Source organism: Mobula hypostoma, chromosome 10, assembly GCF_963921235.1.
Source record: "Mobula hypostoma chromosome 10, sMobHyp1.1, whole genome shotgun sequence".
In the NCBI taxonomy this organism is placed as follows: domain Eukaryota; kingdom Metazoa; phylum Chordata; class Chondrichthyes; order Myliobatiformes; family Myliobatidae; genus Mobula; species Mobula hypostoma.
Genome location: NC_086106.1, coordinates 21,892,216 through 21,917,986, shown reverse-complemented (window position 1 = coordinate 21,917,986; position 25,771 = coordinate 21,892,216). Strand labels below are relative to the sequence as shown.

Below are 25,771 nucleotides of genomic sequence, written 5' to 3'. Positions count from 1 at the left end.
TTTTTCACTCTCTAGTCCTGAAACGGTGACCATAGAGGCATTGGCCATGGAGTTTATCAGTCTGTCAACATCTCCAGCAGGCGCAGGATTCCTTTTCTGTGAGCAAGAAGGATGGTAAGCTCCATCCCGGCATTGATAATCGGCTCTTGTGAACATGACTACTTCGCATAAGCAAGGGAGATAACTAGAGATCAGTTTTGAACACCTCTAAGAGCCGCTATGAGAACCTGGAGATACCTTTCGTTTAACGTTGTTCTCAGGGTCACGTGGAACTGGTTAGTGGTCGTGTATGAATAAATGTGAGTTCCATTATTATAACGTCTCACTACAGTGTTACGCCATCCAGTATTGAAATAGAGTCTATTAAAGTCCAGGAAGATACAGATTAACCCAAAACATTTACAGTCAAACAGGTACGGTTCTTTTAAGTCGATAATACCATAAGACATTCAAAGGTTCAAAGGTCCAATTTAATGTCAGAGAAATTTATACAATATGCATCCTGAAATGAATTACTTTTTCTTTACAAGCATCCACGAAAACAGAGGAGTGTGCAAAAGAATGAACGGCAGATAAACGCAAGAACCCCCAAAACCCTCCCCTCAGCTGCCCTTCGTCCTGCGCGTTAGCTGCAGCGAGCAAGATTCCCCCTACCCTCCAAAAGCAAAAGAGCAAGTATGGGTATCGCCACCGAGCAGTAAGCGTGAGCAAAACAGCAACGAATAGACAGACTTACAGTTATCCCAAAGTGTTTACGTCTCATCGGGCACTCAAAATACTGCAGATTATTTATCTGTACCAAGGCTTAAGGACTTATCTCCGTTTCGTTTTTTTTTCCCAAGCAAGCGGGGAAACATAACAAACAACTCCCTGGTTTACGATGTTAAATAACCGTTAAGTCGTTTTTTTTCGAGATCTGTCCCTGAAGATCGCTAAGATCCCGGGTCTTCGGGCCCACAGCAGATATCCCGACTCACCCGATGACACACGCGTCTCCTGCCGTGACACTGAACCTCGCTTTGTCCGTCTCCAGAGCCTCGAAATCATGTGCTTCTGTATTTGATCTGGAGTCTCAAGCCGAACAACACTTCGTGTGTCGAAAAACGGCCACACCTGAAATAGCGGGAATGGTTCCCATTCCCGCAAAGAACCGGTCAGCGTCTAACTCCAAGCTAGGTTCTTCAAAAAAAAAGAAACCGGGTAGGGAAAAATAAAAATATTAATAATGGAAATAGAGTTGTTTCCGTCGCTGCAAGCAAAGGAGTCGCCGTTTAATCCCATCATAACATCTCTCCGCGACCCGATATTGGAGCAGAATTAGGCCATCTGGCCCCTCGAGTTTGCTGTGCCATTTAATCAGGGCTGATCATTTTTATTCCATCTTCTCTTCAACCCCATTTCCCAGAATTCTCCCTGTAAGCTTTGATGCGTCCAATCAAGACCCTATCAATCACTGCCTTAGACACCCCAAACAAACTGAGCTCCACATATGCACGTGGCAACAAATTCCATAAATTCACCTGTCTGGCGAAGGACATTTCCCCCAATATCTGATCTCACTGGGTGTTCGTCTATCCTGAGGCTATGCCCTATGAAACCAGACTCCATCACCATGGGAAATATTCTTTCCACATTTACTCTGTCCAGGCCTTGCAATATTTGAAAGGTTTCAATGTGATCCCTCTCATCCTTCTGAATTCAAGCGAGTATAGAACCAGAGCCATTGAATGTTCCTCGTATGGTAATTCTTTCATTTCTGGAATCTTCGCTGTAAACCTGTTCTGCACCCTCTCCAATGCCAACGCATCTTTCGTAACATGAAGGGCCCAAAATGTACACAATACTCGAGGTATGGTCTCACTATTTCCTCATAAAGCCTCTGCATCGCATCCTTGCTGCAGCATTCTGGATCTCAGAAAATGAATGTTAAAATGGCATTTGCCTTATTCACCACCGACTATGCCTGCAAGTTTACTTTAGCGCTTCCTGTACAGGGAGTCACAAGAACTTCTCATCACTTTTTTTTTGGATATTCTCCCTGTTTATAAAATAGTCTGCATATTTATTTCCACTACCAAAGTGCATGACCATCGTATTTCATATGCCACTCTCTTGCCCATTCTCCTAATCTATGTACTTCTACATCCTTCCTATTTCCTCAACACTGCCATCCCTCTACCAATATTTGTGTCATCTGCATACTTGATAACAAGCCAGTTATTCCGTCATCTAAATCATTTATATACAGCATAACAGGAAGTGGTAACAATACTGACCCCGACAAAATACCAGTACATTTGATTGACTCATTCCGGGGTGTCATTTCTAGTCGATCGCCAGACTGCATAATATCTGTTTTTTATCGGTTTCCCAGAATTAGGAGGCATTTCTCCTGACCAAAATAAAGATAAAAATAAAGAAATGTGTACCTGTGCCCGAAGTTACTTTCTGAGATGTTCTGAGTGAGATAGAGAAAGACCTTCCTGAATACTCAGATCACTGGTAGTTTTTAGCAATTAAAAAAAAACTAAGTCGCAGCAAATCCGTCGTTATTGTGATCGTGCCGTTAAATTATTGCCTTGCTCCTGGCCGTTGTGATGGAGGCTGTTCTCTCTGCCTGATCCTGACAAGTGCGACTCACACAAGAAAAGATGCTGGCAACAGGATTTTGTTCTATCACAAAGGACGACAGCTTGATAATCTATGTTAATTATTAGGAGTTCAACATTATGACCACTAAAAATACCCTTTGAGTTAATGGTCGCAGCCGTTGATTGATAGCAAACGGACATCATCTTCACCAAATTAGTTCACAGTAATTTCCTACACTTTAAGTCTGTTTCGGTATGTCGATGAATAGAAGACGGCTATCTGTATCCCCAATACAAATAATGAACACCTGCTAATATTCACACCAGCAGTTGCTTACGTCTTAATGAATGATGCACTGGTGGACAAGTTAAACTGGTAAATCTTCGGGTATCAGGACGATATTTTGTTGTCGCTGTTGTTTTCTTTTATATATTGTTTGTTTTCCAAGTTGGTATCGGGAGCATGTTTCCCATATTCGTCAGGTTCTTCATAGTTTATTATATAACAACATATTTATAAAGCTAGAGAATAGTGAATTTCACTTTCCGAAAGATTCTCATTTTAGGATCTGCTTTACTTTTCACAGGGCGACCAAATAATGGATCGGGATAAAATTCATGCCATCAGGGACTGGCTTGTTCCTTCTTCTGAGGTTCTGATTCAGAGGTTCTGACGCACGTGAATTGCTTGATGATAATTTAGGATCAGCAGCAAGACGGGTAACGGATAGAAGGATACTTCGTTCATTTAAAATATCTGTAGTGCGCAGTAGTACTTAGCAACTAATTACTGAAACTTCTTTGCCACTGACATAGTCAGTATATAGGAGGACGTGTACATAATTTCTTAAAACATACATCCCGTGCAATTTCACATCAATATCCCTGAAACAGAGGTCGTGAATATATGAAGCTTTAGGATTTTAATCATGCTACTATAGTTCTAAATAGCTATTTGATTATTAAGGCGCGGTGGCCAAGTGGTAAGGCGTCGGTCTCGTAAACCGAAGATCACGGGTTCAAATCCCGTCCGTGCCTGTTATATTGGCTTGGTACCTTGGCAAGATATTGCGCTATAATTCGCCTAACGTCAGTATATTTATGACGTATTAATTCGAGTATGTTGAAGTGATTTTCATTTCTTTTACTGTAAACAGGATCTTAGACGGACAATGCTTTGCTAGATTTGCGGAGAGCTGGAGAGCGAGAAACAGAATTATACTAAACAAAAACATGATTTTCGGTTCATTCGGAAAAGCTTCCAAATTATTGACATATTACTCGCACTATCCAAGAATACATTCAATAAGTCTGGACAAAGCATTTGTACTTCTTCTCATTTAGTGCACTGAATTTGTTATTAATTATATGGACTCCTGAAGTTTAGAGACATCAAATGCAGATAAGGAGACCTCCTGGCAGAACAGTTGATTTGAATTCAGGATGGCGGAACGGAACGGACATTCTCTGTCCCTCTTCATGCTAGGCTTTGCCTCCAGTAATTAGCATACAGAATCCCTTTGTATGCTGAGGAATTGAATCTCGTCTTCATTGGCGTACCTTTCAAATGGCAGGATTCAACATTAAATTCACCTAAAATAAATCTACAGATTGTTTTCTTGCTCCATTTCAATTCTTCATTTCTAATATCGGCTCAGTGTGTTTATTTATCTTTCATATTGTCTGTCTGATTTCCTCGGGAATGCAATTAACTGGACATGGCGAAAATGCTGCTCGACAGTTTACATTTCCCAAGGTTTCAATTATTCTTCATTGCAATCAGTCTCTAAATATTTACTCATTGTGCAGATAACCTTGTTTACACCTCAGCCCCATGGTCAGCTGAGTTCTAACCTAGCAGAAACAAACGCGCCTACTCCTTGCTGGTTCTCTTGATGGGTTCTCGGTTCATAAATCTGCTTCTCATCCCTCAGATGTAGACAGATCATTCGAGTATTTCTGCCGTTTTATTTTCGACACTTCCTCGAACGAGAGCGATCAACAGCTCAACGGCTGCTCAATAAACAATGTTTCTCTCTCAATTTCAGCAAACTGAACTCTGCTTGCTGAATCAGGAAGGAAAGCTGGAGCGCACATGCGTTAGTCTACATTGGGGAATCAGCGATGAACAGAGTTATCAGCTTTTAATCCTTGATATCAACGGATTAGATAAGCTTCACGACCCAGCACACAGATTTATTCATACCAGAAGCATTCTCTTGTCTTGACTTTCGCAGGACGTTAAGGAGGTTCAACAAGTCAATGAACATTCTAATTCTGTCATCCATTAATGTACCTTTGAAAGTATCCCAACAATTGCAACATGTTAAGTTACGGCGACGCATTCGAGCAATAATGAAACAAAAACCTCAGACGAATTCAGTCTGCCCAATGATCAACGAGAGCCATCACTTCCCCCATCCCACCCCTCAACGGCTGTAATTAAAACAGGGCTGTTAAAGTAGAAAAAAAAAGATCACACCAACAGCATCGATCATCAAGGATTAACGTCCACTTGGAGTCCCGACGTCTATATTAAACGTCATTGGATGTTATTCAACTGCCGACGTCAGGCCTAGAAAATCAGTTTTGCTGTGGAAATTCCGTGGTTTTACTGATTTCCGAATATTCCGCCAAGGTATACTCTGGATTTATTTCAAGGCCAGTATTGGGTTTAGTTTTCATTTTCTTTTCCTCTATATTTTTATTCAGCTGGCCATTTCGTTATCATTGCAAAACTCGTGCGTGGCCTCGTCTCCGGATGCTCTTCTCAGATGTGCCTCACTTGCATTGTTGCTATGAAGTGCTAAAGTCATAACTGGGCAGACAACTCTTCCAGTCACATGCTTTGATTTGAAAAGTGGTAGTTGATTGAATTCTAAACCATGAAGGGCTAGAGGTTATATTGTTGGGTACCTGATGGTAACAATCGCTGTTAAGTCTCCGGAGAAACATTGTATTGTGTGAATATGAAGCTAATGCAGCTCAGTTGTTTTTTTTTTAATGGCGATATTTCAAGGATTCTGTGAGTTTTTTTTATGGCGATATTTCAAGGATTTTTTGAGTTTTTTTTTACTGTTTCTGCTATGATTTGTGGTCCTATTTGGATTATTTCGTGGATCAAAGTCATTTAGGTATAAACTCGCATCTGATCGAAACCTGCAAATATAACTAATTTATGAAAAGTTCTCGAAGCTCATATAACCATATAAACATATAACAATTACAGCACGGAAACAGGCCATCTCGGCCCTTCTAATCTGTGTCGAACTCCTACTCCCACCGAATCCCACCGACCTGCACTCAGCCCATAACTCTCCATTACATTCCTGTCCATATATCTATCCAATTTAAATTTAACCGACAACATCGAACCTGCCTTAACCTATTCTACTGGCAGCTTATTACACAGAGCTATTACTCTCTGAGTAAAGAAGTAACTTCGGAGGGGAAACGCAGGTAAGATTTTAGTAAACCTCCTTTGTACTCTCTCAATTTTATTGACATCTTTCCTATAATTTGCTGACCAGAACTGTACAGAATACTCCAAATTTGGCCTTACTAATGCCTTATACAATTTCAACATTACATCCCAAACTCCTATACTCAATGCTCTGATTTATAAAGGCCAGCATACCAAAAGCTTTCTTCACCACCCTATCCACATGAGATTCCACCTTCAGGGAACTATCCATCATTATTCCTAGATCCCTCTATTCTACAACATTCTTCAATGCCCGACCATTTACCATGTATGTCCTATTTTGAGTCGTTCTACCGAAATGTAGCACCTCGCATTTTTCAGTATTAAACTCCATCTGCCATCTTTCAGCCCACTCTTCTAACTTGCCTAAATCTTTCTTCAAGCTTTGAAAACCTACCTCATCATCCACAACGCCACCTATCTTATTATCATCTGCAGATTTACTAATCCAATTTACAACCCCATTCTCCAGATCATTAATATGTATGACAAACAACATTGGACCCAGTACAGATCCCTGAGGCACATCGCTGCACTCCGTCCTCCAATCTGACATACAGGTATCCAACACTAGTCTCTAGCGTCTCCCATCTAGCCACTGCTGAATCCATTTTACTACGTCGCTATTAATGCGTAACGTTTGAACCTCCCTTACTCACCTTCCGTGTGGAATCTTGTCAAAACCCTTATTGAAGTCCATATAGACAACAACCACCGCTTTACGCTCGTTCATTTTCTTAGTATCCTCTTCATAATTTTCAATAACATTTTTCAAATATGACTTTCCACGCACAAATCCATGTTGACTGTTCCTAAGCAGACCCTGTCTATCCAGATAATTATATATACCATCTCTAAGAATACTTTCCATCAATTTACCTTCCACTGACGTCAATCTTACAGGCCGATAATTGCCAGGTTTACTCTTTTTAAACAATGGAACCACATGAGTAATACGAAAAATCTCCGGCACCATCATTGTTTCTAATGACATTTGAAATGTTTCTGCCAGAGCCCCTGCTATTTCCACACTAACTTCCCTCAAGGACCTAGGGAATATTTTGTCCAGACCCGTAGACTTATCCACGTTTATATTCCTTAAAAGCGACAGTACTTCCTCTTCTTCTTTAGTTGTCATACTTTCCATAACTTCTCTTCTTGTTTCCTTCACCTTAGACAATTCAATATTTTTCTCCTTAGTGAATACCGAAGAAAATACATTGTTCAAATTCTCCACCATCTCTTTCGGCTCCGCACATAGCCGTCCACTCTGATTCTCCAAGGGACCAATTTTATCCCTCACTATCCTTTTGCCACTAACATAACTGTAGAAACCCTGCGGAATTAATTATACTTTATTGCCAAAGCAGCCTCGTACCTTCTTTTACCTTTTTTGATTTCTTTCTTAAGATTCTTTTTACATTCTTTATATTCCTCGAGCACCTCATTAACTCCAAGCTGCATATATTTATTGAAGATCCCTCCCTTTTTTTCCAAACCATGTTTCCAATATCCCTTGAAAACCATGGCTCTCTCAAACTTTTAAGCTTTCCTTTCAACATAACAGGAACATAAAGATCATGTACCCTCAAAAATTCACATTTAAATGACCTCTATTTCTCTATTACATCCTTGCCATAAAACAAATTCGCACAATCCACTCCTTCTAAATCCTCTCGTATCTCCTCAAAGTTAGCCTTTCTCCAATCAAAAATCTCAATTCTAGGTTCAGTCCTATCCTTCTCCAGAAATACACTGAAACTAATGGCATTCTGATCACTGGACCCGAAGTGCTCCCCAACACATACCTTCGTCACCTGCCCTATCTCATTCCCTAACAAGAGATCCAACACTCGCCATTCTCTAGTTGTTTTCTCTATGTATTGCTAGAAAAAAACTATCTTGCACACATTTGACAAACGCCAAACCATCCAGCCCTTTTAGAGAATGGGCTTCCCGGTCTATGTGTGGAAAATTAAAATCTCCCACAATCACAACCTTGTGCTTACTACAAATATATGCTATCTCCTTACAAATTTGCTCCACTAGTCCTCCACCCCATTAGGTGGTCTATAATACACACTTATAAGCGTCCCGCACCTTTCCTATGCCCCAACTCCACATAAATGGCCTCCCTAGACGACCCACTAATCTATCCTGATATAGAACTGCTGTTATATATTCTCTGACAAGCAATGCAACACCCGCCACCCTTGCCCCTGTTATTCTATCACACCTGAAGCAACGAAATCCTGGAATACATAGTTGCCAATCACACCGCTCCTGCAAGGAAGTTTCACTAATAGCTACAACATCATATTTCCAGGTATCAATCCATGCTCTAAGCTCATCCACCTTTCTGACAATCCTCCTAGCATTAAAATAGATGCATTTAAAGAACTCGACCCCACCCACCCTCTGTTTACCTTTAATGCAGCAAACAGGTTTGTTATTATTTGTCTTCCTTTCCCCCTACATCTTTGGTCCTACTCATCCTGATCTCTATCCCCTGCCTATCCTCTCTCACACGCCGCCTACCTGCCTTCTCCATTTGTGAACCAACCTGCCCTCTCCTAGTCTCCTTAATCTGATTCCTTCCCCCCAACCATTCGAGTTTAAAGGCACCTCAGCAGCCCTCGCAAATCTCCCCGACAGGATATTGGTCCCCCTAGGATTCAAGTGTAACCTGTCAGGCCTGCGCCAATAGAGTTCCCAATAATCCAAAAACTTGAATCCCTGCCCCCTGCTCCAATCCCTCAGCCACGCATTTATCCTACATCTCATTGCATCCTTACTCTCAATGTCACGTGGAACAGGCAGTAATCCATTTTTTTCTCAACTCCCTTCCTAACTCCCTATCTTCTTCTTTCAGGACCTCTGCCCTTTTCTAAAATATGTCATTGGTACCTAAATGTACCAGGACCTCTGGCTCCTCTCCCTCACACTTCAGGATATCTTGGACGCGATCAGAAACATCCCGGACCCTGGGACCAGAGAGGCAAACTACCATTCGGATCTCTGGACTACGACCACAGAATCGTCTATCTGACCCCTTAACTACTGAGTCCCCTATTACTACTGCCGTCCTCTTCCTTTACCTAACCTTCTTAGCTACAGGGCCGTACTCTGTGCCGGAGGCACAGCCAGTGTAGGTTCCCTCAGGTATGCTGTCCCCTCCCCACCCCGCAACAGTACTCAAACAGGAGTAGTTATTGTCAAGGGGCACAGCCACAGCCACAGGTGTACTCTCTATTACTTGATTCTTCCTGTTCCCCCTCCTAACCGTGACCCACTTGTCTGCCTGCCGTAGCCCCTGTGTGACCACCTGCCTGCAACTCCTCTCTGTCAATTCCTCCCTCTCCCTGACAAGACGAAGTTCATCGAGCTGCAGCTTCAGTTCCTTAACACGGTCTCTTAGCAGCTGCATCACGACGCACCTGGAACAGATATGGATGTCCGTGAGGCTGGGAGACTCCACTACCTCCCACATCCGGCACTGAGAACAACAAGCTGCCTTCACACTCATACTTCCCCCCTTCCTCAAATAACAACAAATGAATACCAAACCTTCCTCGCCTCGTCCGTTTCTGCCTAAGCCCATTAAGCCTTCACTCTGCTCCCGGCTCACTCCGCCGCCCGCAAAGGACGCTGCCCACTGTGTAAGGCAGTGTTCCATTTAAATCTTCCATGCTTCGCTCCCCGACGTCACAGACCTGTGCAGTCCCGCGTCTCACAATGCTGATGAAAAAAAAAAGCGAATAATCCAAAAACGACTTCCTCCGCCCTCCCGCTCCGATTCTCAGACTTCTTTCTCGGAATTAAACCCGAATCAGGCTTTGTGTCATTTCCTGCAGGACCCTGGAGCCTCGCTGCTATATGCATTGTCCAAATTGACTACCTGGCCTCTTGGTTTTACAATAGTTGCAATTCAGCCAGAAAATGCTGTTCTGTTTCCAGAGTACTTAGGATTTAAGTATATTTAGAAACATCTATAACCAATTCATATACTCATACTTCTCCGATCTAAGGAATCCCAATTCTCTAATCAAGTCGGTATTCTTAAACGGCACGGCAGTTTCAATTACTATTTGCCTAAGTGACTTCGGACAGTTTGTTTGCACCTAAACTATCAATGTCTAGTAGCATGTTGTAGATATTAACCATTCTCAAAGCAAATATTCATAATTTTATACCTTTTGACTCTCGGAGGTCTAGTCCAATATTTTGCATTTAAAAGCACTTTGAAAATGTTTCGGAGGAAGAGCCACGTCAATTGCATTAAAAGGTAAGGTCAATTTAGAACTCCTTCTAATATTATTTATGAATCGCAAGTGACACATTTGTTTCTGCTTTAAAGAAAAAAATAAAAAAAACGGTCAAAATTTGCAATCCAGTGAAGAAATAATGATGATCCTGCAAAAAAAAAGACAATGTGCTGAGACATTGGATCTCTCCATATGCACCAATCTGAATGAGGATTCAGAATTGAATTGCCTCTCACCATCAATTCACAGTTAAGTGCCGGGATTTTGAAACTCAGTACTGAATTTCGGTGCGGGTGCAGGATGTCATACGCGAGGGCATACTGCTGCCTTCGTATTCCAATTTATCGAACAGCAACATCAAAACAGTACATCCGTACATCGGCATAATGCTTCCCATTGTCGATCCATTGCGATCTATCGACTGTATTAAACAGTTGAACAATTGTCTCCTCTCTACGGGGGATTCTCAATCAAGTTCTAAAACACATACTTACTCTACCCCTTGATCACGCGTTTTAATCGCCAACATTATCGAAATATTTTAAAACAATGTATTTTTGAAACAAATGTAAAACATCCTGCAAACATAGTTCTTAAATGACAAATCAATTGTTCTCCGACGTTTCACCCAGTCATGATTTTTGCCAGTTATTCCTATTGTTATGCCTTATAAGGGACGGATTTACTGGTGAATTGGTGAAATATTTTAACCGTTTATCTTCTTATAATGTAATTGGTGCAGGAACTGAGAAGCGCCAGCATGGATCCGATTTCCTGGGGACTGAATATTGGCGTCTATTGTTCGAACTGTTCTGATAGTTGTTGTCTGAATTTTTCAAATAAATAATACAACATACATGAAACAGAGGGCGAGAAAAGTTCCTGAAAATACCGTGAGAAAATGTTCACCTTCTCCTGCTTACCATCTCTGCGTCATTCTATATTCAGTCAGTGCCATGGTCTTGGAGATTCTTAAGAGCACTAGTTACCAAAAGAAAATATGTCTGATCCTAAGATCATTGAAGGGCAGTATCAAATAAAGGAAATACAGGGGTTCAGTGTGTACCGTGCCCATTCAGGAACATTCCACCAACAAAAAAAATAATTGTTTTTTTTTATGGCGGAGGGCCAGAACATGTTATCAGCGACATAGACTGGTTCAAGAAGAAGAAAGTAAGTAAAGACGGTTACCAAACAACCTAAGCAGCTGCTGCTCTTATAACCATAGGATTGACTCCCAACAGTCACCGAATTCGAAAGGAAGGAGAGAGAGAGAGAGAGAGAGAGAGAGAGAGAGAGAGAGGGGATTACCATAATTGATCTTCCTGATGCATCATGGAGATACATAGAAAATCTACAGGTCATTACAAACCCCTCCGACCCACTATTGTTTAGACAATACAATCCAATTTAGAAATGCCCAAGATTTCCCAATCGCATAGCCCTCTATTGTTTCTAAGCTGCATGTACCTATCTAAGTTTTAGTTTCTCTTAAAAGACCGTATTGTATCCGCCTTTACCACTTTCTTCCAGGCACCCACCACTGTCGGTGTGAAATAAATCCCTCTGACATCCCCCTTGTACCTATTTCCACACAGCTTAAAACTTACACACTCATGTTAACCATTTCAGCCCTAGTAAAATTATCTTGCTATGCACAAGATCAACGCCTCTATTCAACTTATACACCTCTATCAGATCACCTCTGACCCTCCGTCACTCCAAGTAGGAAAGGTCTTCACTAAACCTATTCTCATAAGGTATGCTCTCCAATCCAGGCAGCCTCCTTGAACATCTTCTTTGCACCCTCTCTACAGCATCCACATCCATTCTGTGATGAGGTGACCAGAACTGAACAAAGTGCTACAAGAAGGGTCTCACTATATACATATATATATATATTATATAGCTGTAACATTACCTCACTGGTCTTCAACTCACTCTCAGGGTTGATCAAGGACAGCACACCGTACGCCTTCTTAACAAAACTGGCAATCTGCACAGCGGTTGTGAGTGGGCATGGAATTTAAGAGCTGGCGAATCCTTCAGACTGTCAAGATTCTTAACATTGATATTATATTCAGTCTGCAAATTTATCGTACCACAATGAAACACTTCACATTTATCTGTTTTGAACTCCATATACCACTTCTCTGCCCAATTCGATGTGCCGCTGTAAACTTTGACAAACTTCCAGACTATCCACAACACCACTAACTTTTGAATCATACTAAAACTTATTAACCCACCCTTCTACTTCCTCGTCCAGGTCACATATAAAAATTAAAAAGAGGAAAGGTCTCAGAACGGATCTCTGCGGAATACTGCTGGTCATTTTTCTCCATGCAGAATATTAGCCGTCCAAAACCACACTTTAGCATCTGTGTTCAATCCCATTCTGGATCCACAAATCAAGTTTTCCTCGGATCCGATGCCACATGAACGAGAAACTGGCATGAAATTTCATGTCTGTTACGGATATTTTTACTCATTTTATCTGCTTATATATTGGACTCTTCAATTTAAATAGTCGTGAAATCATCAGTGAATAATAATGTTTAAGAGTTTTGGATTGATATACATGCATATGCATATTTGGACAACTCAGTACTATTGGGGAAATACACAAATTACATATTCAGAGGTCAAACATATTGTGAATTAATACAGTAAACGAGATGAGACAAATCAACAAATGTGCGGAAGTATCGTTGAAGAAAATATACTGTAACCTAACGTAATTGAGAGATACGTCCATTGTTGAGAATCACCTTGATCGAGTTGGGGTCTGACTTTAAGGGACTAGTCCAACATGATGACGGATTCGCGTAAAGAGTTCTGGCACATTTGGCGATTTGGTTTTGGAGTTGAATAAAATGTGTTGCATGCTTCGTTGAACACGAAACGCTTCTATTTAATTTGCGAAAGCCTGTAATATAAGCCCTGGGCTATAAAATCATTCGTTCAGCCTTAAGTCTCCCGTGCCCTCACTTCGGGTACTCAGACCACATGCTAATCCTTTCATAAAGGCCACCGGTTAAACAATCCTAAACAGCTTATGGCAAGATCCGAAGCTTAACAGAGGTTGCCAGAACAGTGTTGCAGGTCGATTTCATGGACTGGATTATATTCAGGGACGGACTACCTGCAATCATCAAGTAAACATCAGTGACTGGCGACATTGAAGAAATTAATAAAAATTGTTATCGTAATATTGTCTTACAGTCCAGGGCAAACCAGCATCTATGACAGTGTCGAGAATCGGCCCAAACGCGGCGACTGGGACGTTGGCTGCAGATCGTGAGGTAGAACGACTCTGAGGTCAGCAGGAATAGCATTCTGCTATGCTGTCAGGAAAGCAAAGCGAGATTCCACACGGAAAGTTCATGGACATCTTTGTGTTAACAGGGAGGAGTGGTGCATGGCTCAGGGTAAACCTTCCATAACAGACTGTCCACAAAACGCGCCAACATCATCGACGCCCCCCCCCCCCACCCCCCTGATGAGCTATGGAAGTTTTTGTTTCACAATTAATAACAATGGAGCAAAGAGCGACCCTTCTCCCCTTGAGGAGTGTATACCCTGTTGGGATGTAATCGATGTGAAGGTGATCCTGGACAGGGTAAACCCACGCAAATTTGCGGAGCCGGACAGCTTACCTGCTTTAATGCTGTCCTTTGCAGGTAACAAAGGTCTTTACGGATACAACAGGAATTCTGCAGATGCTGGAAATTCAAGCAACATACATCAAAGTTGCTGGTGAACGCAGCAGGCCAGGCAGCATCTATAGGAAGAGGCGCAGTCGACGTTTCAGGCCGAGACCCTTCGTCAGGACTAACTGAAGGAAGAGTAAGTACGCTGATTATTCACTATTACAAAGCCAAGTCTAGGTGAAACCATATCAGCAGACTTCCTCATTATAACACAGCAGATGCGATAATGAAAAACAATGAAGATTCGGCGTACCGACAAGAGGTAGAGAGAGATGCCAAATGCTGTGAAAACAACAAGCTTACTCTCATCGTGCTAAAAGTAAAGGGTTAGTTGTGGACTCCGGAAGGCAGATGTCTACCCCTCTACGTGAAAGATCATTGGACCCGCAATGGAGATAGTGAAGAACACAGAGCCCCTTGTTGTGCACATGACGGAAAATTTAATCTGAAACCACAATGTCTCCTCATTACTCAATAAGGCTGAACCGCGTCCACACTGCCTGAGCAGTTTGAGGCGTGCGGGACTCCACACCCTCATCCCTCCCCATTTCTACAAGATTCCGTTAGAGCAGGATCGTAACTGTCCTGTCTAGTTGCAACATTTTTGAAACGAAAGATCTAAAACATTGGACAGCAGATCTCTACAGAGGTTAATAAAAGCCACCATGACGAGAACGAATTTCCCCTCCCCACTAGATATGTCATTTACTGGGATCCTTGTATATGGTTTGAAAAATTTACTGAGGGGTCCAAAACGCAAACAATCGCTTTAGATCACGACTGGCTAGAAGTAGGGGCATGAGTATCAGGACAAGGACTGCAAGGCTGAGAAATGGCTTTCCCCTCAGGCTGTGTGACTAATGGACACTTTGCCACCAATGAGAACTCGTCAATAGGGTAGAGACATGTCTACTGTTTGCGTTTCTCATGTGCTGCGAACTACGTGTACTTTGAAATTTTTAATTAACTTCTTCGTATAAAATTTTCTGTGATGTTTTGTGTGTGGCATACTTTTAGGCGGTTCATCGTAGGCCTGAGAAACGTTGCTTCGTTTCGTTTTATACATGTACACTTAGCTAACAGTACACCTGCAGTAGCACACAGCAGGATTGTAAGAGCAGATACCTTAGACTGCAAATCCGGAAATTATAAGGTTCTGTTGGCTCTTCTACTCTGTCATGATTCTTCTACTTCAATATTTATATATAGATTAGTCGGCAAAATTCTGAAATGTTACAGCTACGTGAAAGACGACTCCAAAATGTGCTTCTATACCAATACCCTCCCTTGGGGAAGCAAGGGAGGGGACGAAAGGAGAGGTTGGTAAACATTTCCTTAGCCTTTCGATTACTGAAGTAGCCTGTAGTCGATAAGCTTAGAGATTAGCTCTTTGCCGTCAAGTTTCAGGTGAGAACGGACGACAACTCAGTCACTTATATTGTGACCTCGGCGAAATTTCATTGCACTGCTTGCCGATGGTTGCCGACGTTGCCTGCCTATGATTTCAACCTGACGTACCTGCAGATGAGTTGGAAAGTTGGCGCCGATGCGTTAACACGACGTGTGTATGTAGTGCTGGAGAGGGACGGAGGGTGAGAGAACGTTCCTACCTCTGAATTCAAAGCCAAGTGCCAATTTTCCATCAGGAGGAAGACACAGTAAAGGCAAGGACGTAATCGACTTGTAGACCGTTTGTGAGATCCTGATGGTCACATTCCACAAGCTTACTACAACCTGACTGTTTTATGGACAAGGCAGTTCCATGAATTGTGTCCGGGAGAAGAGGCAGCCGTTCAGCAAGATGATCCTTGTATAGCCATCGTTTGGTCAGCGGTGGTGAAAAGGGACATGGCCCAATCGGTCAAGGTGAAACAGTCTGCGGCCGGCTCACGTCGCCTCCATATAGGGCTCGGCATTCTCAGCTGGTTCTGCCTGAAAATTATGGGAAGATTTTGTGGAAGTCACTTAATGACCTTGCTGGTCATTTGCGGATTGACGAGAGCTTTGCATAGCTTAGAGATCGGTTCCACTGGCACCGAGTGAAGCCGGATTTTGAAGAGTACTGTATACGGTGGAAAGACGCTACCTGTGCGGCCTGTTCGGTTTCCCCGCTTGCAGACTGGATCTTCCTTGTATGGATTTCCAACCAATATAGCCTGATACCAACAGTATGGGAATATATTTTATTTTCAACGGATCACTACATCTAATACGCGAAAAGCTTCTCTACCCAAGTTCAAAGGGCGTCCACTGTGGCTACTGCGTTATGGGAGAAGTTTTCCGTTAATTCCGGCTTTCCTCGACGGATATATGGTGATCAGGGACGGGATTTCGAGAGTAGGCTTTTAAGAGAGTTACAGAGCATGTTTCGCGTCGAGAAGTCGAGTCTACGGCTGATAGCCCACAGGGTGATTCCTGGCCCGAGAGGTTTATTTGGACCTTGCTAGACTTGCATGGAACCATGGAGAGCAGTAAAACGGATAAATGGGGTCAGATATTAGACATTTGGTCCAATGCGACAACTATGCACGGAATAAAGTTACTAATTCTTGCATTGTATTATATTTGGGCACGAAGCGAGATTGCACGTTGACCTCTGTTATGGGAATTTCGGGGAAGTGCGGGGAAAGAAGACTTTCTGAAGTGTGTGTTCTTATGAGGACGGATCTGAAAAAGACTTGTGAACTAGTTGAACGAGTTGAGGTTTCGGCTACTAAGCAGAAGGAAGGGAATAAGTGCAGGGATGATCAGCAATGTAGGTCCTGACAACTAACGCCTGGAGACCCAGTCCTCATATAAAATTTGAGGTTGCCGGGGATGAATACGTTGGCTGAGCACTCTCCGCCTACGCTCTATGTATCAAGAGCCATATGCCAAACGTACCAGTATTCCGGGGGAAAACACAGGATGGGAAAGGACATGTGAACATTCTCCACCAAAACCACCTTCTACTTTTGGTAAAGAGGTAAGTGTTCACCCAGAGCGTGACCTGGGCCCAAGATCTGGCAAGAGGATTCTGAGGCCACGGGAATAACTGCAGGCCAACCAGCGGAGAGGACTAGGACGAACGCCCCCCACTGAACGTGATATGGGCTCGGAAGATGAGGGAATCAGGGTGTGGTATCTGCTGCCATTTGCAAACTCGCCAATAACTGATGAAGGGATGCACAACACTTCTTACGCTGAGCCGAGTGAAAGGGCAGAAATGGCATATTTCCCGTTAAAAAAAAAAATGACGGAAGGCTGAACTCTTAATTAACTGGGCATGAAGGTGAGCTCGGCCAGTGACGAGCTAACCTGAGTTGCGTAGAGGGTCCAGAAGTCGCCCCAGAAGCTCCACAGCTAAAAAAAAAGAACAAATAGTGTCTGAAGCTGAAGTAGATATGGGGTAAGACGGTCCCAATTCGTTAGTAGACCTCGAAACTGAACTGACCCAAGGAAGAGAGTGTGACACCTATCCACTTGGTGAGACATGTCACTGCCATTTAACTTTGGGTTGGATTTTTTTTTTGTTTTGTATGAGGGTGTGACAAAATATGTCAACGTAATGAGGACATGAGATTTCTAATGGGGATAGAGTGTAACACCCTGGGAAAGGTTTACGCTGCTAACGTAATGGTCTTTCTGTAGAAACAGTGTTGGGTCACGATTCGAAATAACTGGTCCTTTGGGATATGAACCTACCTACCAAGTAGGGGGAGACTTTTTTTAATTTTTTTTTGTGTTGTGTGCCTGACACCAGTGAGAGCTGTGGATATTGTTCGTTGGCAGATGCAGAGAGTGGACGTTGTAGAGATTTCGATTCGAATCGGTAACAGGCCATGACTGTATGGAGCAAGGCGCCGAGATCGACTGAGGATTGATGAATATTAATTTGAGGAATAGTTGAAATCGAGGTTTTTCACATTATAATGAGTATTTTTGTCTTCTTATCTTTATTTTCTTTACCAATCATTTAGTTTATTTTCAGAAAGGTAATTTCTGCAATCGCAAACAATGTGCCGTCTGTTATTTTTTGCACTGAGTTTTGAAAGGTAGCAAATTACAAGGCCTCCACACAAACTGGGTTTGGGGTGAGAGAGCGTTCTCAGCCGCACGGGTTTAGCGGAAAAGGACTGTGTATTCCCTGGACATACGCAGACCATGAAACGAGAGGGGTTTCTGATAAATTCGAAGACATTATTTAAAAACAGTTCAATGCTGTACTATATAAAGTGTTACATGAAATGAACATAAGCAAGATACCTTTATGCAAAATAGTGTCCTCCCCCATTGACGTATTGGAAGGAGAATTCATGTTCACATTTGGGGTGACGGAAAGGCATTACATGTTGAGTAGAAAACAATGTTAAAACAGAGGAAGAAATTAAATTTTTTGAAAAGTCAGGAGAACACATGGAATAGAAAAGCTGTAAAGGGATCCAACTGTGAACTATTTGCACATAGATAAACAGAGCCCTACAGTAACCGAGTCAACAACTGAGAAATGTGTTTACTTTCAATAATGTTTGAATTGACCTTGAAAAATACATTCTTAATACCCTTAGTTAGATTGCTGTAGGTAATGCAGCTTTGTAACGCGTCCTGGTCAAGATTTTTACTGATGCTCTGTTGGTATTTATTTTCAGCACTTCTGTAATTGCATCCTCTTGTGCATTTATCCTGTTTGTATTTAAGCTATACCCGGAGCTGTGTTGTTCAACTTAGGAATATTGTGTTTGTCAATAAATATGGTGGTATTGCGACATGGGTCTTGCGAATGCTTGAGTTCTTTTTTCTTTGTGACGGGCACTTGTGTAGGTCGAGGTTTTTTTGGTGGAACTTGGGAGAAGACATCAAAGAAGATGGCTGAGGATGCCATCTCTGCTGGTCAAGGTGCTCTGTGCAGAACAATGGTTTCAAAGTGGAAAGACGAATACTCCGGTGGGGGATCCCATTTTTTCTACATGGATGTCAAGCCAGTACCGGAGAGTGGCGTGTGCTTTCTCGCATACTTAGAGTCCAGATCGTGAGTAAGGGACAACTTCAAGATAAGCTCCAGCTAATGTGTACATTTGACTGTTTAATAATTCTGGACTCTTTTTTTTTCGTCGTTTTGTTTCTAAATTAATTAGTTAACGTAACGTTCATAAATATACTTACTTTATAATTGTATGCAATGTACGGTCTGTTACTTATTGCCGACGGACGATTGCACGGGGGGCTACAAATTACACAGTATGCACACAGATCTGTGTTCGGGTGGGGTTAGCATCTCAACCTCACTAGCTTGGGGGATCCAAATCATATCGACCCTAAAAGTCCGGAGACTGACAAGTTGTTTTTCTCACAGGTGAATCTGTTGGCTGCTACGAAGGGAAACAAGCGTCATCTTTGGATATACCCAGTAAAAAAAAAGTTTGCATATTGAACAGGTATCTTTCCTGTAATACGATCGGTTTTGGTTTATTAGCATCTTCGTGTGGGGCACCTTGCCAGATGTTCTCTAAATATCTGAGTATGCTACAAAAAAAAAAGTGTCACAAACACTAGAAATTCTGCAATGCTAAAAATCCTAGAAGCGCACACAAAGTACTGTAGGAACTCAACAGGCCAGGCAACATCTATGGATAGGAGTACAATTGACGTTTCAGGCTGGGATCCTTCAACGCTTCTGCGGGGAAAAAAAGATGAGGAGTAGAGGGAAATGTTGAGGGGAGGAGAGGGCGAAACACGAGGTGATATGTGAAACTCGGATGGGAGGGGAGTGGATTAAAGAGCTGGGTACTGTATTTGTGAAACAGTTACAGTGCTGACAGGGGAAATCTCATAAGATATTAAAGAAGCTCATGGAAGAAGGAAAGGGTAAGCTGTAGTGGGAGCCGATGGGCAAGGAGGGGGACAAGGTGAGAAAGGGAGAAAGGGATGGAGAATCTTAAGTGAAGCGAGAAGGCATTACCTGTAGTTCGAAATATCAGCAGAAGAGCCCCAAAGTTCCCCGTTTATTTCTAGACAGTAGACCGAACCAGTTACTTTCCACCACCAGACTGCCCCATCCAGCGGAACCTTTCTCCACGCTTAATAATTACTCTTTAGGTTCCTCCTACTTCCTTCAAATAAAATGTGTAGCCTTGGACACTCGCATGGTTCCCAGCTATGCCTGCGTTTTTGTCGGCTACGTGGAAGAGTCCATCTTCCAAGCCTCCACTGTTGTCCGTCCCCAGTATTCCTACGCTACATCAATGACTGCATTGCTGCTGTTCCCTGCACCCATGGAGAACTCTTTGGCATTCTTTCACTTCCCTTCCAAATTCTACCCTGCACTGAAATTTAACTTATACGTTTCTGACATTACCCTGCCTTTCGTAGATCGCTCTATCATTACTTGTAAAACTGTCATACCCTTCCTTTCAGTCCCCCACCTCATCCGCTTTTAGAATGAGGCTTTACCTTCCAAAACGAAGGTGCTGTCCACCTTTTTGAAAGAAAGGTTCTTTCCCTCCTTCACCATCCCCGCTGCCGCCAACCCCATCTCTTCCATTTCATGCATATCTGCTCTCACGTCATCCGTTCTCCACCCGACCAGGCATAGGGTTACACTTGTGTTTTCCTACCACCTCACTAGACTCTGCATTCAGCACACAATTCTGCGCAGCTTCTGCAATCTCTAACGGGATCTCACCACCAACCATATTTCCCTCAGCCACTCCAATTATCTTTAATTCAGCTTTCTATAAGAATTTCTACCTACCACATTCACTTTTCCACTCGTCCCTCCCCACTGATCCCCCTCCTGGCACTTATCGTTGCAATCTTAACAAGCTCTGCGCCTGCCCTTATCCCACCCCCCTCACTGTTATTCAGGAGACAAAAAAAAAAGTCGTTCCAGGCGAGACGACACATCAGCTATGAATCCGTTGGGGCTATTTACCCGGTCTGGGTCTCCCGGTGATACTCCTCTATATCGGCGAGACCCGAGATTGGCAAACGGCTTCGCTGAACTAATGTGCTCCGTCCTCCGGAATAGAGTAGAATCACTAACTGACGACAAAGTTCAATTTAATTTTCCATTCTTATATGCATATCAATGACCTCGTCTACTATCACGATGAGGAAGTCTCAGTTTGAAGGAACCACATCAGTTTGTCCGTCCGGGTAGACTCTAACCTGATGGCATGAACATCGATTTTTCGAAATTCCGTTAAATGATACGACACTCTCATTCATCTTTCCGCATACCCTTTTCCCTCACTCACGTTATTACCTTGTCTTCCCATTCTCTCTCTCTGGCTCTTCTACTCTATTTTCTTTTCTCCCATGGTCTTCTGTCCTCTCCAATTATACTCCCTCTTCTCCAGATCATATGCATTTCACCAAATCCCAGCACTTTACTTCTTCCCACCACCAGCCCTCTCAGGTTCCCCTATCACTTTGTGTTTAGCCTTCCCCACACACTAACTTTTAACTCTACTGCTCATTGTTTTTTCTCCCGTCCGGCTGAAGGATCTCTTTGTCTAAACGTCGAACGCATACTTTTCCATCGATGCCGCCTGGGTTCCTGAGTCCCTCCTGTATTTTGTGTGTGTTGATTGTCTCCGCCACTTTCAGTAGCCAAGGTTGGAGTTCAACTGCTCCAAGTGTCCTTAAAAGTTTCCAAGTCCTCTAACTTTCCACTATTGTTATGTTTTATTATATTTTCTTCCTTTTGTTTTGTTTCTGTTGGCTTTGACTTCAATTGTTAACAATAATTGTGCTATCGTTCTTTCAACGTATTGCTTCTGCTTGCAATGTATCTCTCAGGCGACATTGAATTTTTGCTAGAAATTCCAACCATAGCTTCTCTGCCACCACCGCCTCCTTGACCCTTTCTTATGAACTTTGGCTAGCTGCTCTCCCATGTCCCATTAATTTATTTTAATCCACCGTAACAATTCAACATTTAACCTTAGTCTCTCCCTGTCAATTTGCATTGCTAATTCTATCATATTATGATCATGACTCTGGATGGTTCCTTTGACTTAGGCTCCTTCATCAAATTCGTTCCATGGCACAACACCCGATCCAGAACATTTGAAACCCTCGTGGCTTCAACCACAAGCTGCTTCAAAAAGTACTTTCCATAGGCGTTCTACAAATTCTCTGTTTAACATCCAAATTCAGCGCTAGCCTATGTTAGGTTCACAATCTAAACTTATATTGATATTCCCCAAGACTATCGTAATGTTGCCTTCTTTGGCATCGGTATCCTACATTGTGTTCGAATCCCTCCATATAGCCCGTATCATAGTATTCATTTAGACCTTCCAAAATCGTTAGCACTACTCACAGCGTTTCAGTCCAATGATAGACAACTTTTTCCAAGCATTGGATTATATATATATAAATATTATTTCATTTTAAGAAGCTGAACTACGACAGTCCTCTGCCAAAATTCTAGTCTTTTCAACGTGTAATTCTGTCAACACTGCTTAATAATCAGTTGGCCGTTGCTGTAAAAATAGGAAAAAAAAACAAACAGCAGCATAAATCAACAATGAATGGGAATATCGATGAATGAATAATTATGTTAAATAACCATAGCTAGGGTAAGAATAATTATGCAAAATCCAACCAAAAAAGTTTCAATGAATATTCTTCGGGAAAAAAAGCAATTACGACATGAACATTGACATACACATAAACATTTACTGTTCACCAGGAACAATTATCTATATTACAAGAGCGTACACCAGTTGGAATTGTATTGACAAATAATTTTAACGTATCCCAAATGTAATAGAGGGGTATATATATTATTCTGCATCGTGCACTTAATCGTTGGGAATCGTTGTTGCATGACGCATGCATTTTGTTTACTCAGAATACTGAAACGGCTTGGCGCTGCAAACCCTGTCTCACAAAACAAATATTCAGGCAATAGTTCACTTTAGCATATACCTCTCAAATTGCAGGGCGAATTCTATCATTTTATGGTCACACACACCTAAGGACTCCTAAAACGAATTTGGCTGTTATACAACAATCAATACGCAATTGCTGATTCCATGTTGGGCACAACCAAAAGCCCTCGAAATGGCATGTCAGAGGCATTTTACAAATTCTCTCTCTTGGGTTCCACCACCAGCCTGAGGTTACCAGTCTACCCTATTTTGAAGTGCCCGTTGGTCATTGTAACATAGGCCTTTTAGCATGCTTTTTGTAGCTCCCTTTGTAAATTGAAGGTCATATATGGCTACTGTTCAGAGATTTTTAAATAATAACCATAACAATGTTTTTAACCTGCCAGTTCTTATATCTACACAAAAATATTCAATATTTTCCGATCCTATGTCACCTCCTACCCTGAATTTGACTTCACTTTTTTACCAACTAAGTCATATCATCAATCTCCCTGCAATTTCAATACAATGTGTATCATGGGATTTTATGATCCAAACTATGCTCTTCTTCCAGCCACAACTCAGTGATGCACAATGTCATAGATCTTCATACTTACTATACTATACCTGCGCCCCAGATCATTTACATTGTTACGTACAATGCAGAAATTCAAATATAGCAGCTAGTGTTGTGTTTGTCACCATTTTCGATTTAATCGACTGTTCAGCTGCTCCCCCTTACACTGACTTGTCTATTATCGGACACTCTTCCTGATAATTTAAGTGTATTCTGCCACAGCCTGCATAAAAAAAAAACAGCTCCAGCCACAAACATGCTCCTTTTGCATATGCCATATGTTCCCCAGAAGAATTCTTAATAATTTTAAATCTCTCCACCGCTTGCCTCGCACAATTCCTCAGTCATAGCACATATCTGCCAACTCATAATATCCCTCACTTTACTTCAACGCCGGACAAGTAGTAAGAGGGAGATTACTACCCTAGAGTCCTGGCTTTCGTCTGTTCCGTGGCTCCCAAAAAAACGGCTCTTCAGAACTTCCTGAATTGTTCTACTTACAGTCTGTCTTTTGTGTGAAGATGTTTAAAAAAAACACTCAAATACCTCTGCAGATGTACTGTGGAGAGCATTCTGAGAGGTTGCATCACTTTATGGTATGGGGGGTGGGGGGTGTAGTTTCTGTAATGGACCGAAAGAAGCTGTAGAGGTTTGTAAATTTAGTCGATTCCGTCTTGATACTAGCCTACATACTATCCTGGAGATCTTCAAGAAGCAGCATCCCAGAAAGGCAGCGCCCATTATTAAGAACCTCCACCACCCAGGGCGTGCTGTTTTCTCACAGTAAACATCAGGTTGCAGGAACAGAATCCGGAAGACACGCAATCAGCGATTCAGGAACGGCTGCTTCCCCTCTGTCATCTGCTTGCTAAATGGTCATGAAACTTTTGGACACGACCTCACTTTTTTTAATATGTAGTACCTCTGTTTTTGGCACAATTTTAATCTATTCAATATACGTATAGTGTAATTCATTTACCTATGCATTATTATTATTATTATTATTATTATTATTATTATTATTATATATTGTGTTTTCTTTTGTCTATATTATGTATTGGATCGAACTGCTACTGCTAAATTAACAAATTTTACCTCACATGCAGGTTATAATAAACCTGATTCTGATTCATCTTCTCATTCTTATGTATCAACTCTTCTGGCTGCTCGTGATACCCGACTAAAGTGATATGCACATCCTCTGTGCCTTTTGACCTTCAGACATGGCAGTAAACGGCGAAAACAATTCCCGCCCGCCACTATCACCACAAGCACAGATATTATTGAAAACGGTATACTTATCATTGACCTCATTTGCCGTATGAATATTTTTCCCATCACAGGGAAAACGAAGTAGGAGAAGAATCACTGTTTTTCCCAAGAATATGAGATTAAAATCGGAGAAAGTTGCCCTATGTAGATATGAGCATCTTGTCAATGACCTAAGATGCTGCTTTCTAATTATGGAACACGTTTCATATCGGCTGTGCAGTGCCAGATGAGAGGCTGGGATAAAGGGCAGATAGCATTTAAATGTTGTGAATACGCAGACACGTAAAAGGCAATGTGTGGACGAATGCTCTTCCAAGGTGTGCAGTTGGATTGGGACAGTTGTGCGAAGAAAAGCCAAGACGTCATAATGGGCTGAACAGACTTTTTCAGTGCCGGCGATGGTCTTTGGAAAATAGATGTAAGGACAAGTGTCAATGCCAGTAATCGGGAAGTTTGTGCCAGATAAAGGACAGTGTAGGTCGATTTTAAACATGTAACGATTCATCCGAATGAGCTGAAAAAAGAGACTGGCAAAATCACTTTTTAAACAGTTGAGCCCTTGAATCTACATTATCCCTGATAGGTAGATCCAGTGTGGTTCCCCGCTGTTACGCCGAAGTGCATTGGAAAATACTGTAACAGCTGTCGAAATGAGGCAAATTGTAGAGTGAACTCTTTACCTTTGTTCAATCGATCCATCTTAAATTGATGAACATAGTACAACAAAGTAAGTCGTACTGCAATCAATGTTGATGACATCAGGGATTGCATTTCAGCTCTTTGTTCAGGAAACGGTTCTGAGGTAAGTAATAGCTTTTGTTTAGATGGGAAATTTAAGAAATCTCAGTTGCAATATGCATTGGAATACGTAGTAGGTATTTTCCTCAGAAATTAAGAAGGGACAGGTCATGGATGGTGCCTGATTCGGGACACATGGCCGTTGAAGACCTCAATAACAAATATAACAAGAGCTGACAGACAAGTAATGAATATATGATACATATGTTTTTT

General features: G+C 42.0%; 1 non-coding gene across 1 annotated transcript; it reads left to right on the top strand.

Annotated features, from left to right (window-relative positions):
* Nucleotides 1-3,557: 3,557 nt before the first annotated feature.
* Nucleotides 3,558-3,629, top strand: trnat-cgu (transfer RNA threonine (anticodon CGU)). Its single transcript has one exon. It is a non-coding gene; the product is annotated as a tRNA-Thr (tRNA).
* Nucleotides 3,630-25,771: the final 22,142 nt, after the last annotated feature.